The sequence below is a fragment of the Neovison vison genome, chromosome 1, assembly GCF_020171115.1.
Source record: "Neovison vison isolate M4711 chromosome 1, ASM_NN_V1, whole genome shotgun sequence".
NCBI lineage: Eukaryota > Metazoa > Chordata > Mammalia > Carnivora > Mustelidae > Neogale > Neogale vison.
The window spans coordinates 277,338,614-277,354,353 of record NC_058091.1 but is presented as its reverse complement, the minus strand read 5'-3'; the positions used below and the strand labels follow the sequence as shown (position 1 = coordinate 277,354,353).

General features: G+C 40.2%; 1 long non-coding RNA gene across 2 annotated transcripts in view; it reads right to left on the bottom strand.

The window, feature by feature from the left end:
* The window catches only part of LOC122894311, a 114,654-nt gene that overhangs the window by 592 nt on the left and 98,322 nt on the right, over positions 1-15,740 (bottom strand). For both annotated transcript variants that reach the window (XR_006381769.1, XR_006381770.1), the window contains exons 3-5: positions 6,482-6,616; positions 2,196-2,403; positions 1,316-1,370 (exon numbers count right to left, since the gene is read on the bottom strand). This is a non-coding gene — a long non-coding RNA (uncharacterized LOC122894311). The remainder of the gene's footprint in view (positions 1-1,315; positions 1,371-2,195; positions 2,404-6,481; positions 6,617-15,740) is intronic.

Here is a 15,740-nt window from a genome sequence, read left to right as displayed (position 1 = left end):
GGAAAAGAGAACTAGAAACACTGGTGAAAAACACGGACAGAGAGTAACCCCTGTTCTTTTGTATTACGCTGCATTCCTTTGTATGAGAGACAAATTCTCACCCAACCTTGGGACATACTCTATGCTGTGCTGTGTCACAGTTGCCACTAACCACACTGAGCACCTGAATGTGACTTAAGGTGTGCTGTACAGGTAACATAAACCTCAGAGTTTTCAAAGACTTAGTATAAAAAGTAGAATGCAAGATAGCCCATTAATGGTTTTCATTATTGATTATATGTGGAATGGTAATGTTTTTGAAATACCGAGTCAAATAAAAATACATCATTATTTATTAATTTTATCTATTTTTATTTTTTAAATGTGCTTTCTAGAAAACGTTGTGGGTATCTTGTGTTGTGGCTCGCACTATATTGCTATTGAACAGTGCTGTTCTAGAGAGTTCTCCTGGTTCCTGAGAGAGTTTCTAATAGGAAAAGATAGGGCACCTGGGTGGCTCAGTGGGTGAAGCCTCTGCCTTCGGCTCAGGTCATGATCTCAGGGTTCTGGGATCGAGCCCCACATCGGGCTCTCTGCTATGCAGGGAGCCTGCTTCCTCCTCTCTCTTTGCCTGCCTCTCTGCCTACTTGTGATCTCTGTCAAATAAATGAATAAAATCTTAAAAAAAAAAAAAGAAAAAGATAAAGAATTACCAATTTCTGCTAGAATTCTCCACAGGATGAATCATTACTTTAATTGCTCCTGTAGGCAAGCAGCTACACAAGCGTGAAGGTTTTCTTCTTTTATTTTAGTGTCTAATTTAAAATTCTTTATTAAAATTCAGGATCAGTCTTTTTTTTTAACTCTCCTCCATAAAGGCAAAGCACAGGTGGTTTGTAGAGACCATTATTCCATGGAGAGTCTTTTTTATAAAACGTGTTTAAATGTCACTCAGTTCCATTAAAACAAAGGAGCCATTCAGCAAATGTGTTGCATTTTAGTTTTTTACCTTCTTGTAGAAACTCATTTCAAAGACTTTGACTACTTTCTTATTAGGAAAGGGTACACAGAAAGTCATTAACTTTACCTTTTCCTGCATATTGTGAGCTGAAGTTGTAGGAAGTTCTTGAGATTTCTTGGAAATATGGTCTAACAGTAGCTATTTGATGGCCTGTGCCAGAGATGCCCCCTTTGCCCCTTCAGCCCCCTCCCTTCCCATAGACCCAGCTCTTTGCCCTAGAGGCTGACCCGCAGCTCTGTACTACGAGGTCTGGAATGGAGATTTCTGGTAGAGACTAGAAGGGGGGAGTAGATCAGGGTCAGTGTATTTACTTACCTGCAAGGTAGCCTGGGGCTGTCTGCTTAGGGTTGAGTCAGAAAAGGGCATCATTCTAAATAAAAGAGTTCAATACGGAAATTAGAGTACTGACTGAGTACCACTGCTTTTTGTCATGATGGCAAGTTCCAGCATTGGCTTACTCTGCTCATCCTTGTGGGTCTAGGAGTGGTGACAACTTTGCTGGTCCTACACTCAGATGGCTGCCCTAGCCCTCGTGATTCCCTAATACTCCCTCGAATGCTCCTGAAGTAAGTATGCCATCTGTATTCGACTGTGACCCTGACACCGTACCCGCTGGCATCTGGTGGGAGGGCTACCTCAAAACAGTTGAGTGTCCTGGCCAAAAATGAAGGACAGAGGAGCCGCAGTTTGAAGATATTTGCTTAAGTCTAGGAACATAAGACATATATTTCTGCCTGATATTTTGAAAAGCTCTTACAAGGTCTTAGGACAACAAACTCTGTCATATGACTAAGATAAAAAAGAAAGGTATCAGGATGCCTCTTATATGCTGTAGTTTTCTCTCTGGAAAAGAAATGTCAATAATGGAACTACACATTAAGCTCTACACTCCACAATTCTTGGTCTTCTAAGAAGATACTTGAACTTCGTTTAGATGGGAACTTCAAAAACTTCCTTTGTTTCCCCACTGGTACAATGAAGAGTTTAGACAGGATTATCTTACATATCCCTGGGCCCTAACATTCTGTAAGTCTGTGGTGTGTCAGTCAAATTTGTGAAGTATGGCTTTGGGGCCTTCAGCTTGGTGGAGGTGAAAGTGCAGCTGCCTTCGGTTGTCCTGAATCTGGGTTTCTCCGACACCAGCCCCTCCACCGCACCCCCTAAGCTTGACCCCAGTGAGATCCAAGTTGTGTACCTAAGGTGCACCGGTAGGGAAGTCTGTCCTGGTCCAGAAGATCGGCCCCCTGGATCTGTCTCCAAAAAAGGTGGGTGATGACAGCGACAAGGCAGCTGGTGATTTGAAGGGCCTGAGGACTGCGGTGAAACTGACCATTCAGAACACACAGGCGCAGACTGAAGTGGAACCTTCTGCCCCTGCCCTGATTACCTAAGCCCTCAAGGAACTGCCAAGAGACAGAAAGGAGCAAAAACACATTAAGCGCAGTGGAAATGTCCCTGTTGATGAGATTGTCAACATTGCCTGACAGATGTGGCTCCGATCTTTAGCCAGAGAACTCTCTGAAACACTTAAAGACATTCCGGGGACTGCCCAGTCCGTGAGCTGCAATGTGAAATCATAGATGATATCAATAGTGGTGTGGTACAATGCCCAGCTAGTTACAAACTACAAAGGAAAATATTTCAATAAGGGATCATTTGATAACTTAAAAAAAAATCATGGAATAACATAGTGAAGTAAATGTGTGGACTTCTCTGAAGTAACGGGATGAATATTTTGCAAAACAAACTTCACCTTCCCACCTAAGAAATCAGACATAACTATTTTCGCTATGCCCTTGAAAGCACCTTGTAAGAGTACATGGTCCTAATAGCACCAAGCTGGGTCAGAGGTCAATGAACAATGGCCCATGGACCAAATGCAACCTGCTGCCTGTTTTGTGAAGTTTTCTTGAAACACAAGCCATGCTGATTTGTTGATCTATTGTCTATGTCTGCTTTCTCACTACCATAGCAGAGTTGAATTGTTGCAACAGAATTTATATCAGTCCACAAAACCTAAAATGTTTACCATCTAGCCCTTTACAGAAAAAGTCTGCAACCCCTGGCTTAAGATGTATAAGCAGCTGGGGCCCTGGGTGACTGAGTGGGTTAAAGCCTCTGCCTTCGGCTCCAGTCACGATCCCAGGGTTCTGGGATCGAGCCCCACATCGGACCCCCCTGCCTGCCTCTCTGCCTACTTGTGATCTGTCTGTCAAATAAATAAATAAAATCTTAAAAAAAAAAAAAAAGATGTGTAAGCAGCTGACATACCCCAGATCCTGATAGTGGGTGATTAAAGGTACAAATAAAGGTCCCATTTTGAAAGTACCAGAATTAAGTGCTCACCTCTGCAGCACAATTAGTGAAAGCAGCAAAATTATAACACTTGGTACGTATGACGCTTAAAAGACAGTCTGGTAATCCGAGGATCTGAGCTCAGTTCCATTCTTGACCAGCTTAATCTTGTGAGAGTTACCTAATTTTTCTTAATTGTAAAATCACATGAAAGAATACATGGAACACCTTAAATTTCTATCTGAAAGTAAAGAGTTATTAAATATTAATTTTGACACTGCAGAAAAGAAAAGTCTAGGTCTTTGAAGTTAGAAGGTTGGAAAATTCATCATATGGCCATAAAGCTTAACATGCAATGTTCAGTAAATTACTGAATAACCATCTTCCTCCCATTGCCCTCATAAAGCCACTCCTTCAGGAAAAAAAAAAACAAACAAAAAAAAACCCACAAGAACAACAACCTTGAATCTCATAGGCAGTTGACATACTGGGAACAATGCAAGGGAGTGAGAAGTCCAACAGAAGAATTTGGAATGAAGGCCTCCTAGCAACTGTGTGTACTAGGACTCTGGCCAGGAGGATACTGGGGTTTCATAGCTCTCAATCTACAAAAGCTTCTGCAGTTGGCTCCACAAAGAGGCTCTGCAATGGAACCTTCCAGCTATGCATTTACAGCGGACTTGAGTTCTGAATGAGGAACAGACGACCTGCCAGGAATACCTGTCAAATGTCAAAGTTGGAGCAAAAGGGGTTTAGAGATGCCGTGCAAGGAAATCCTCAGGAACAGACTGAGGTTTGAAAGGATCATCCTTCTGTTCTTATTTTCAGAACAATAGGGGATTTTTTTTTAAAGATCATTATAAAGAAAGCTAATTCTTCTCTTCTGGCAGCACAGGGTTTAAAGTCCAACAATTCACTCCTGTTTCTCTGCCTGAGCTGGAATTCAACAGATAAGAAGAGAGTCTTAATGATTAATCAGCCCAAACACTGCTCTGAGCAAGAAAGGGAATTTATTTTCATTTTACAGATGAAGAAACTGAGGCCCTGAGGGATCAAAATACCTATTTGAGGTCGTATAGTTCTTTTGTGCAGGGTGAAAATGAGTCCCTGAGTCTCTGATTTCTGCTGTACTCTTTTTTTTTTTTTTGGTCTAAAGCAGCCTGCTTCTCCAGAACCCAGAACTTGGGTAGATGACACTGGTCAAGCCTCTGATCTACTGAATGATGTTGGAGGATCTCTCTGTGGCTTTGTTTTCTCCTCTGTAAAATGGTCAGAATGCCCAACTATCCTTCCTCATGAGGATGATGAAACTCAACTATGATCAAAGATGTGACATTGCGATTCAGTGGATAGGGCAGACACTTATTTCTCTCTATAAAATCCATTCCCTTCTCCCTTGTTAACCTCACTTTACTCCAGCAGCCATACACCCAGTCACAGAGCGTAAGTCACGCTTAAACCATGGCAGCCAATGGTGGTCCCATCCCCTTTGCCAGTGATTGTGCTAGAGATTGTCATGTGACCCAGAACTGGTCCAGATGATAGACAGGAAAGCCTGGAGAAGGGTGTGGAAAACTTTAAGGAAGTTCTTTTCTACCTGATAAAAGGCACAAGTTTAAGTGTTTGCAAAGGATGCTCCGGTATTACATAGAGGACATAATGGGTGGAGCAAAGATAAATAGCATTTAGAAGCTCATTTTCTCAGCAAATATTCATGGTGGGCTCACCATGTGTTAGGCACTGAGAATACAGCAGAGAAAAAGCAGATCTAAATTCCTGTCCCATGAAGGTTACATTCTAGTGAGGGGAGACAAGATAAATGAGGTTTTGGGTTTCAGCACCTGGGATAGTGGAGTTGTCATTTATTGAGGGGGGAAGACTGGGAAAGGTATGCTTTGGGAGCAACGTCAGAAACTTGCTTTTCATCTTGTCTGAGATGCTGAAAATTAGTCATCAAAATGGATATGTCACCTATACAGTTGGATAACAAGTCCAATAAATTAGGCATTAATCAAATGGAAGGAACACCAGAAATGAGTCACAGGGAAGCATCTAACTTTTACTGTGTTAAAAGGACGGTGATTTCTTCAAGCCTGTTTCCTCATACTGAAATGGGAGAAACAGCCAATGTTGTGTAGGTTTAATAAGATAAAAGTACCTAGCACTGTGTTTTAAGCAACAAAAAGTGAGTAATATTCTTTCATTCTCCTGCCTAACCGGAATCTTCAAGAAATTAAGTCACATGACCTACTAGTTAATTTCCTTGGTCTAAGAATCAAAGAATACCTGAATATTTATGATGGGCTTGGTGACTTACAATTCCTTAGAGCCATCGCATGGTCCTGGGGTAAAGATCTAATTTCTATTTTATAGAGGAGGAAACAGATTCAGAAATAAAGTAACGTTCCCAAAGTTACACCACTAGTGCCGCCTTCAAGATCAATTTTTCCTTTATTTCCAACCTAACAATTGCATTTTTAAGGAATTCTTAACTAACTTTACTCCTTTTTTAAGGTTTCATTTATTTATTTGAGAGAGATTGAGCAGCAGCAGCAGCAGCAGCAGAGGGAGAAGGAAAAGCAGGCTCCTCGCTGAGCAAGGAGCCTAATATGGGGCTTGATCCCAGGACCCTGGGATGATGACCTGAGCCACTGACCTACCCACGTGCCCCTATTTTGTAAAAAAAATTTTAAAGAGTGCCTGACAGGGGTGCGTGAGTGGCTCAGTTGGTAAATGTCTGCCTTTGGCTCAGGTCATGTCCCAGGGTTCTGGGATCGAGCCCCGCATCGGGCTCCCTGCTCAAGGTGGGAAGCCTTCTTCTTCCTCTCACACTCCCTCCTGCTTATGTTCCCTCTCTCGCTGATTCTCTCTTTCTGTCAAGTGAATAAATAAGATCTTTAAAAAAAAAAAAAAAAAGAGTACCTGACACATAGTAGGATATACAAAGACCTAGGGTTCCTAGGATTGCAGGAAGGAATTCCTAGAAAGGAATGTGGGAAAAGAGGAATAAAGGCGGATTTTACATATTTCACCAACTGAGCCACACAGGTACCCTCACCTGTCTTTACTATTTACTGACACCAGTTCCAAAAAGTGACCATTTCCCTTCCACGTTAACATATCATTTTTGGGAAAAGGTTCTCAAGATGTTTTTAGAGAACACAGGTCTAGAGGGGGAATTCTTACCTCTGCTAGCAACCAGCGCAGCAAGTAGGGATGTGTCATAATGAATGATGGTAACCGCCTGGGTTTCCGCCAATGGAATATAGCCATGTGACAAATTCCTGAGTGATCATCTGACATTTCCAGTCTTCAGTTGATCTAGAGTGAGAGTATTAAAGTTTTTAGCAAGTTACTGTTAATCAGAGAGATATTACTGAACCGTGATTTAATCTTTTAGTGTTAGGAGCCCAGCTCGAGGACAAATTTAATGTGAGAACAATGTTACCACAATGCTTGGACTTCAGTTTAATCCTGAGTCAGTCCTGAGATCCAGAGGGCTCTTGGAACTAATAGTTAGCTAGAATAGTAAGCAGTTGTTAAACCATGCATGACAGCTAAGTTGTGACTAAGAAGGTGACAGTTGTGTTTGGGTCCATACATGGACTTATTCACCTGGGCTGAATTATGAAGCAGGTAAGAACATGGTGTTCTCTCTTTCCCTCCACGCTGTCCATGTGTCTATCTCTGAATCTTCCACAAATCTGCTTTACAAAGTGAACTTTACTTTATGAGTGTCTAAAACTCCAACTCATTATTAGTAAAATTAAACAGAACTAAGCAATCTGGGAAAAAAAATAAAACAAAGGACAGTTGAAGTCCTCCATGGACTATTCATATAAGTCGACCAGAAAGAACGAAATCCTTAATGATGAACAGGCACAGAGAACATGAGCCAAAAATTCACGGAAATAAAACATGCCTCATAAGCTCATGGAATGTGTGAAGACTCACTAGTAACCAACCACAGAGACTTCAACGGAAAGAAACAACATCATTTTTCACCTATCAAATTAGCAGGTTTGAAAGTGGTATTCAGTGTCCCTGTAGGATGAAACTGGGATTCCATACGGTGTCGGTGGCTGTATAAATGGCAAAAACTTTCTAGGAAATGATTTGGTAACATGCAACAGCAGCACTAACCATGGGTGTGTGCTGAGATCCTATCGTTCTTTTTGCGTTTTTTTTTTAAAGCTTTTATTCAAATTCCAATTAGTTAACATACAGTATAATATTAGTTTCAGGTGTACAATATAAAGATTCACTTTCATACATCACCCAGTGCTCACGGCAGCAAGTGCCCTCCTTAGTCTCCATCATGTATTTCACCCATCCCCCACCCACCTTCCCTCTGGTAACCATCTTTGTTCTCTACGGTTAAGAGTCTCTTTCTCAGTTTGCCTTGCTCTCTCACCCTTTTTTTCCCTTTGCTCAATTTGTTTTGTTTCTTAAATTCCACATTTGACTAAAATCAAACAGTATTTGTCTTCCTCTTAGTTTTATTCTTATACTTATTTCACTTAGCATAATACCCTTTAGCTCCAACCATGTCACTGAAAATGGCAAGATTTATCCTTTTTGATAGCTGAGTACTATCCATGAATTTCATTGATTGTTTCCTTTGCAGAAGCTTTTTCTTTGGATGAAGTCCCAATAGTCTGTTTTTACATTGTTTCCCTTGACTCAAAAGACATTACTCAAAAGAAAGACATGACTCAAAAGAAAGAAGTTACTATGGCTGACATCAAAGAGGTACTGCCTGTGGTCTCCTCTAGGATTTTGATGGTATCCTATCTCACATTTAGGTCTTTCATCCATTTTTAATTTATGTTTGTATATGGTGTAAGAACATGGTCCAATTTCATTCTTCTGCAATTTTGCTGTCCAGTTTTTCCAACACCATTTGTTGAAGAGACTGTCTTTTCCTCATTGGATATTTTTTCCTGCTTTGTTATAAATTAATTGAGCATATGGTTGGAGGTTCATTTCCAGGTTTTCTAGTCTATTCCAATGATCTATGTGTCTATTTTGTGCCAGTACTATACTATTCTGATAACCACAGCTTTGTAATATAATTTGAAGTTCAGAATTGTGATGCCTCTAGCTTCGTTTTTCTTTTCAAAAGAAAAGAATGGAAGTATAATAGAATTGGTTACTGGGGGTCTTTGCAGTCCCATACAAATTTTAGGATTGTTTGTTCTAACTCTGTGAGAAATACTGTTGGTATTTTGATGGGGATTGCATTAAATGTGTAAATTGCTTTGGGTGGTATAGATATTTTAACAATATTTGTTCTTCCAATCCATGAGCATGGAATGTCTTTATATTTCTTTGTGTCATCTTCAGTTTCTTTCATGAGTGTCCTGTAGTTTTCAGGGTACAGGTCTTTCCTTTCTTTGGTTAGGTTATTTCCCAGGTATCCTGTTTTTGGTGCAATTGTAAATGAGATTGATGTCTTAATTTCTCTTTCTGCTGCTTCATTCTTGGTGTATAGGAATGCAACGGATTTCTGTACATTGATTTTGTATCCTGAAATTTTACTAAACTTTTTTTACTCTTTCTTTGAATACCTTAAGACTTAAGGAAAAAGATCTTCATTTAGTTTATAAAGCAAAGTTTAAAAAAAACTAATATCCATCAACAAATGTTTAAATTATGTTTAGCCACACGGTATACTCCATGTCATCATGGGATGACTAAGAAGACTTAAATAATGTAGAAAAGATGATAAGTAAAGATAAGAAATAGGACTTACACAAGATTGTCCGACTTATATGAAAAATGCATCCATAGAAAAATGTATTTCATCATATTTCCTTTTACTATTTACAGTCGCTGATATTTAGCAGGTATAATTCCAAGCAATTGCTCAAGCATCCCCATGTGCCAGACCCTGAACTTTTTATAGAGCGTTCTACGGATATCCTCTTTTAAACAGTAAATATAGATGAGATTTTATCTTTTTTCCTAACCTTTACCACTAAAGCTTTTATTTTTTAGCACAGACCACTCCAAGTGGGATGTTCCCATCCTTAAAACAGAAGTTTATGGAAGTATATTTTATGTATCATAGAATTTATCCATTTCGAGTATACAATTCAGTGATTTCTAGGAACCTTACTGAGTGGCGCAATCATCACCATAACCCAGTTTTAGAACAGTTTTATTCCCACAATAAGAGTCCTCTTGCTCATTTATATTTAATCTTCAGTCCCACTTCCAGCCCCAGGCAACTATTAATCTACTTTCTATCTCTATAAATTTGCCTTTTTTTGACATTTCATATGAATGGAGTCATAAATGCAGTTCTTTGGCCTTTTGCATCTGACTTCTTTCACTTAGCAAAATGTTTTGGAGTTTCATCCATGCCACAGCCTATGTCGCCAGTTTATTGCTAAATAAATTTTCCATTGTAAGGATACAGCCCCTTTTGTCTATCCATGCACCAGATAAAGGACATTTATTTTGCTTCCCAACTTGGGGATATTATGAATATACCCATTTTTTTTTAAGATTTTTAAAATTATTTTATTTATTTGACAGAGATCACAAGCAGGCAGAGAGGCAGGCAGAGAGAGAGGAGGAAGCAGGCTCCCTGCTGAGCAGAGAGCCTGATTCGGGGCTTGATCCCAGGACCCTGAGATCATGACCTGAGCTGAAAGCAGAGGTTTAACCTACTGAGCCACCCAGGTGCCCCTAAATATACCCATTTTTCAGATGAAGAAACTGACTCCTACAGACTCAGTAGCTCCCCCTAAGATTGCACAGCTACTCAATGTCAGAGCCAAGGTTTGCCTCCAAGCTTACCCAACTCCAGAGCCCAACCACTCAGTTGATTGCTAGACAATAAAATCAGGTGACTGATGCTTTCCCTTTACATTTTTGTTTCTGTGTGTTCTACAACTCATGTTTTGTCACTTAAAACTTTGAAAGAAGTCTTTAAATACCTTTAAACTGTGAGCAATGAAACGGTGACATGCTGTCTCTTCAGGAAGCAAGTGTAATTTAGAGACAGGACATTAGCTTTATTCCTTCAGTAAAACTGTCCAATTTCAGTCCTCAACAAAGAGTCAACCAAAGATGGAAACATGGCAGCAGGCTATCCTGCTGCTTTGGAAGAAAGAAATGCTTTGGAAGTTCATCTCCAGCCCCCACGGAAGCTTCCTGGATTCCACGTGCTCACTACCACTGGAGTTGCTGTTTCAAGCTGACTACTGATGATGGGGCCATAACCCAGCTGAGCGACAGTAGTAAAATGTCCGTCAATGAAAATATTTTCTAACCAATTGGTTCTTTCTGAAGTCAGACAGTAGTTGAATAAATCCTGATATTTTTACAGGCCCTTTTGTCTTTTACTGCTTCGACATGTTTTACAGGCTACCTGTATGCCTTTTATGTCCCAAAGATACACATTTTAATTAAATTTGAAAATACATGAAAAGGTTTACCGCATCACTCATCAGTTGGGAAATGCAAACCAAAACCATAACTAGGTATCACCTCACACCTGTCAGAATGGCTGTCATCAAAAAAGACAAGAAATAAAAGTGTTGGCAAAGATGTGGAGAAAAGGGAACCCTGGCACACTGGTGGTAGGAATGGAAATTGGTGCAGCCACTATGGGAAACAGTACAGAAGGTCCTCAACATATTAAAAATAGAACTACCCTATAATCCAGCAATCCCATTTCTGGGTGATGAAGATCACCATCTTGAAGAGGTATGTGCGCTCCCATGTTCATTGCAGCATTATTCACAATAGCTAAGATAATGGAAACAGTGTAAGTGCCCACAACAGATAAATGGATAAGGATGTTTTAGTTACATATATGCCCACAGTGGGATAGTATTTAGCCATGAGAAAGAAGGAAATTCTGCCATTTGTGACAACTTGGATAAACTTTGAGACCATCAGGTTAAGTGAAGCAAGAAAGAGAAAAACTGTATGATATCACTTATATGTGGTAACTAATTTTAGGCCAACTCAGAGAAACAGAAAGTAAAGTTGTGGTTACCAGGGGCTGGGCAGATGACAGACATGGGGAGACAGTGGTCAAAGGGTACAAAATTCCAGTTATGAGATTAATAAATTCTGGGGATCTAATGTCCAACATGGTGATTTTAGCTAATAATACTGTATATTTAGCTAATAATACTGTATATTTAGCTAATAATACTGTATTATACACTTGAATGTTGCTAAGAGAGGATCTTAAAAGTTCTAACCACAATAGAAAATGGTAATTATGAAACATGATAGAAATGTTAGCTAATGCAATGGTGGTAATCATTCTGTGGTATATTAATGTATCAAATAAACATGTCATATACCTTAAATTCCCTATATGTCAATTATAATCTCAAAAACATTGGGGCAGAGGAAGAAAATACATGGGCAGCCAGCTTCCAAGATGACCCCCGCTTCCAGATATTCATACTCTTGAATCATCCCTCACCAGAATGGGTCTTGTGTGAACAACAAAATGTGCAAAAGTGACATGTAATTGCAGAGACTAGGTTGTAAGACTTTGCTGCTTCTGCCTTAGCATCTCCCTTATACCCCCTCTCTCATCACTGGTTCTGAGGGAAGCCATGTCACAGTCAGCTTTATGGAGAAGCTTGTGTGGTGAAAAACTCAAGACTCTTGCCAACAGTCATAGGACTGAGACTTGGAAGAGATCCCTCAAGCCCCAATCCAGTTTTCAGAGACAGCGGCCCTCGCTGCCATGTTTACCACAACCTCTGTGGAGATCCTGAGTTAGTTCCAACCAGCTCAGTGCCTCCAGATTCCTGGCCCTCAGAAACTGCCAAAGATTATTAATGCTTATAGTTTCTAGAGCTAAGTTTAGGGGAAATGTGTTATTTATCAATGCATAACTAATACCTAGGGGAAATCAACCCAGCATTTCACACCCCAGAAATTACTGCTAACATCTTGGTATGTAATCTTTGTCTCTCTTTTTCTATATTTTATTAATAGTTATAAAATGTGAATAGAAGCTTGTGTGGAAAACATTATGGCATTTCTTCAAAAAATTAAATAGAATTACCATATGATTCGACAATTCCTCTTCTAGGTACATACCCAGAGGAATTAAAAGCAGGGATTCAAATGGTTATCTGTAGATCCATGTTCATAGCAGCCTTATTCACAATAGCTAAAAGTGGAAACAGCCCAAGTGTTCAATGATGGAAGAATGGATCAACAAAATGTGGGCTACATATACAATGGAGAATTACTCAGACTTAAGAAGGAAAGAGATTCTGATCTCCATCTGCGCTATAACGCAAATGAAACTTGAAGACATTATGCTAAATGAAATAATCCAAATGCAAAAAAACAAACACTGTATGATTCTACTTATACAAGGTATCTAAAATAGTCAACTTCCTAGGGACAGAAGTGGAATAATGGTTACCAGAAACTGAGGGAGGAGGTAAAGGGGAGTCATTGTTTAAGTGGGTACAGAGTTTGGGATGATGTAAAATTTCTGGAGGTGAATATTAGTGATGGTTGCACAAAAATGTGAATTTATTTAATGTCATTGATTGTACACTTAAAAATGGCTAAAATGGTAGATTTTATGCCATGAATATTTTACCACAATGAAAGTATATTAATATAAAATAATATCAATTTATAACATACCTTTATAGAGTTTCCTCAAAAAGCAGAAAATAGACCTACTCAACAATCCAGCGATCATGCTATTGGGTATTTACCTAAAGCGTACAAAAGTACTAATTCAAAGGAATACAGGCACCTCAATGTTTATAGCAACATTATCTACAATAGCAACAATAGCCAAACTATACAAAGAGCCCTAGTGCCTGCCCATCCCCTGATAAGATAAAGAAGATGTGAGATAGATAAATAGATAGACAGATATTACAATGGAATATAAGCAATAAAAAATAATCAAATCTTGCCTTTGCAATAGCATGGGTGGACCTAGAGGATATTAGGCTAAGTGAAAGAAGGCAGAGAAAGTTAAATACCAAATGATTTAACTCATATATGGAATTTAAGAAACAAAACGAATGAGCAAAGGGAAAGAAAGAGAGAGGCAAACGAAGAAACAGACTCCTGACTGTTACCAGAGGGGTGGTGGATGGAGGACGGGTGAAACAGCCGATGGGGATTAGGGAGTGCGCTTATGAAGAACACCGGGTGATGTATGAAAGTGTTAAATCACTGTATTGTACACCCGAAACTAATATAGCACTGTATGTTACCCAACTGAAATTAAATAGAAACTGAAGCTTAAAAAAACTTTAGAAAATCATCATCAAACTTTCTACTCAGTATCATGGCAATCCTTCCATGTCAAGTAGACTACATTCTTCTTCTTTTTTTTTTTTTTTTAAGATTTTATTTACTTATTTATTTATTTGTCAGAGAGAGAGAGAGAGAGAGCGCGCACAAGCAGGCAGAGTGGCAGGCAGAGGTGGAAAGAGAAGCAGGCTCCTTGCCGAGCAAGGAGCCGGATATGGGACTTGATCCTAGGACCCTGGGATCATGACATAGCGGCCTAACTGACTGAGCCACCCAAGTGTCCCTAGCATACATTATTCTTAATGCTGGATAGGAATGCATTTGATGGACATATTCTCACTTGGTTTTGAGGAAGTCATAGAACTTTGAGTTACAGACCCACTGACTTCTCCAATTATGTCTTTTAGTGTAGTTGCTTGTATAAGGGCCTGCTTAGCCAGAGCGAGCCATTTTGTTGTTTATGCAGTAAACTTAGATTGACCTTGGCCCCCCCCCCCGAGAAACTTACTTAGAAACAAGTCTGGGAAACCAGAAAAATATGACTGACCAGCCCCTGATAACAGAGCCCATATATCAGGACGTGTCAGGTCAGGGGGAGGTAACAGAGCCCAGAATACAAGGATGACCCAAGCCAGGTGGAAACATCCAATCAGGAAAGCACCTCCCTAACCACCCAAGAATGTGGGCCCTGCCTTTTAGGCTCCAATTCTGACCAGACTGATAGGCTAGTTCAAATAACTACTATAGGGTGAATTGTAATTCAATTGGCCACCTATGTGTGGCCAGGCTCAACCACATGGCCTTTACTCTATAAAAGGTAGTCTGTGAGGCTGGGAGGGGTCACCTCTTTGCAAGAGACGGCCCTGGCTGGTCAGTTTGATTCTCCATGCTTGTCGTGAAATAAAGCTTTGCTTGACCTTCACTTTGTATCAGTCTCGCTCCTTTGATCATGGACCCAACAGCTTGTCCCTGTCTCTGTCCCTATCTCTGTCTCTCAGGTTTTTTACTGCAGAGTTTGAGTTTCTCTCTCTAAAAGGTCAGGCTTTGGGTGCCTGGGTGGCTCAGTGGGTTAAGCCACTGCCTTCGGCTCAGGTCATGATCTCAGGGTCCTGGGATCAAGTCCCGCATCGTGCTCTCTGCTCGGCAGGGAGCCTGCTTCCTCCTCTCTCTCTCTCTGCCTGCCTCTCTGCCTACTTGTGATCTTTCTCTGTCAAATAAATAAATTCTTAAAATAAATAAATAAATAAAAATAAAAAAAATAACAGGTCAGGCCAAATAACCAAATAAATAAAGTGGGGGATGGGAGGACTCATTTAAATTCTCTTTCTCACAGATTTGTTCTTTCTTGCCTTGCTTCCTGCATCCCTCATCTAAAACGTATTGTGAAACAGAAGCCCATAAACCATGAGAAGGCATTAAATAAATCTATTTGTTATCCAGTTGTTTCTTTAGTCTTCTTTTTATTATAGGATGATTGCTCAACTTTATCCATGTTAGCAAATTTCCCTTATTGATGATTTTATCCCCTTCTCTGGCTAATTGAGACGCTTTCATTTATTTCTCCTTAATTAGCTTGGGATTTTCTTGCCAATAAAGTGCGCCCTGCTGCTGTTCAGAATCTTACCACACTTGTAAGGCTCATTCGGAGCACAGCCTTTCTGTGCTGACATGTGACTATGGGTTAGAAGGAAGACACGCTAATGGACTCCCGAGAGACCTGGACGACAGAGGCACCCTGGACGACCAGGACGCACCAGGACGACCGGCTGCGAGCTCTGCTGAGCAGCTGGAGGGGAACAGACTCGCGACTGCACTTTGAAAGCTGCTCCTATCCGCAGAGAAGAGCTTTCAAAGAGATTTTTCTGAAACTTCGTTTTGGGTTTGTGAATGTGCTCTACGGGTAAGGTGACCACATGTTTGGGGCTGTGCCTCCCGGGAGGGAGGTATCCTGGCTGGGTCATCACAGGCCAAGGGAATATTTCTTTTCAACACACCTCATTTTGCAGGTTCAGAAATCTGATTTTATCAGAGGTGTGTAACATGACTTGTTCACCTTCTGAACTTGTAGAAGCCTGGTTTGACAGAAAGAAAGAAAGAGAGGGAGGGAGGGAGGGAAGGAGTGAGGATGGAAGAGGGAAAAAAGAAAGGAAAGGATAATAAAAAGTCAACC